A 1,857-nucleotide genomic window follows, 5' to 3' on the forward strand; every position below is an offset into this window, starting at 1 on the left:
CAGGGAGACTCACGGGCTGGTTTTGAATATTGACTTAGCCACACAGAGAATTGTCTTCACATGTTATTTCACTGTACAGTCACTGGGAAATGATTCATTCATTAGAAAAACGTTGGCCACAGGTCATTTCTCACCTGCAAACTGTGTTTTGTGGAAACACAAGTCAACACAAAAATAGCAAAAAGTTAGTTTTTGTGTCAATTCTGAAATAATATATGCTGATATTTCTGACAAAATGCTAAATTCAATAAATCATTTCTAAATATTAAGAACAGCCTCTGTGAGCAGGTTTATTTTTGACCTTCCTGCACAAAAGCACAAGCACTTCTGCCAACGATACAGCCATACATGGCTGGGAATGTGTATATTTCCATAGGTATGATAAAGTCTGTTTTATATTTTAGTATCTATAATATTATGTATAGAATGAATTGTCCTAAAGTGTGTAGCTGCCTAATGTGGGACATTTCAGCTCTAATGCCTGTAAGTTTTCCTAAAACTAATGAAGGACAATGAAACCATGAGTTATAGCACAAAGCTGTGATGTTTTGTGATTAAAGTCATATGACATCTGAAACGTCCATCACAGATTAGAGTGCAGGGACCTTCAAAAGGGAAACACCCCATAAACCAGTTCAAAGTCTAAGTTGAAGAGATCAGACCCTAACAGAGAGGGGTCCGGCCTGAGACACCCCATTGTTGTCTGTCTTAGTTCTCCATCCTTTCGCAGTGGCAGTATCGTAGCCTATGAGGTTTGTCTGAGGCACGATTGTTGCTAGTTGAAACTTTACCCAATACCCCGCCTTGACGACTTGAAATATAGTTGGTCATTGCGATTTTTGATGGTCTCTAAGGAGACTGATGATGTGCTGAACATCAAGCTCTGTCACATATTCTGATAACAGGTGACTTTAACATCCATGTTGATCATCCTGAAGACAAACTCACAACAGATTTCTGTGCAGAGCTTCAAACTTTCCTACAACATGTGAGAGGCCCACACACACTCACGGTCACACATTGGATTTAGTTTTAACAAAAGATGTTATTTCAAGCATTATTGTCAAGAACATTGGCCTCTCTGACCATTTCTGTGTTTACTTAGACATGTCAGTTTTACTTGCTGCCCAAAACACATCAGTAGCTGGAAAAAAGATGTTTAAATGATCACACTGTGTTTATGGAAGCCATGTCTGTGTCAGGGAGCCAAACATCAGACTCTGCTGATTCACTTCTTCACCACTTTAAAACTCATTCATTTCCATTACAATTGTCATGAATCCTCCACGTATTTTTTCCTGTCAGTCATCAACCAGGACTGGTCAGCCCAAGAAATGTAATGTAATGAAGCTGAGAGATTTTCATGTTGATAGCTCAAAGCTAAGACTGTTCTATAAAAGTTCTATTGAGAGTGTCTTAACTTTCTGTATTCAGTGCTGGGATGGAGCAGTGTCCTTACAAAATAAAAATAATGCTTAAAATAATGTCTTTTGCTAAAAAAACACGAGGCTGGAAAAAAAGAGAAAACATTCAGTTTTATTGCATTTTATTTAAATGTCATTTAACCTTGACATTTTTGTGGTTACATTTTTTTTCCCTTAATTCTGGCTTATTGTATTCTACTTTTTAAAATGTATCCAGCTTTCAAAGAAATATGGGTCTGTGTTTACTGTTAACTCTGGACCCAAAACAGTGGTGGTCCTAAGTGGATACAAGGCAGTGAAAGAAGCCCTGATCAACCATGCGGAAGAGTTTGGAGATCAAAATGTCTCACCCATATCTAATGATACTGATCAGAGACATGGTATGACTTTACTTTACAGAACTTTTTTCTACACCATTTTTTTAATATTAGCA

At 37.5% G+C, this 1,857-nt stretch overlaps 1 non-coding gene across 1 annotated transcript; it reads left to right on the forward strand.

Moving 5' to 3' along the window:
- The first annotated feature begins 718 nt into the window (after positions 1-718).
- Positions 719-858, forward strand: LOC113141714 (U4 spliceosomal RNA). Its single transcript, XR_003296791.1, has one exon. It is a non-coding gene; the product is annotated as a U4 spliceosomal RNA (small nuclear RNA).
- The last annotated feature ends 999 nt before the right edge of the window (positions 859-1,857 follow it).

This window comes from Mastacembelus armatus, chromosome 8, assembly GCF_900324485.2.
Source record: "Mastacembelus armatus chromosome 8, fMasArm1.2, whole genome shotgun sequence".
NCBI lineage: Eukaryota > Metazoa > Chordata > Actinopteri > Synbranchiformes > Mastacembelidae > Mastacembelus > Mastacembelus armatus.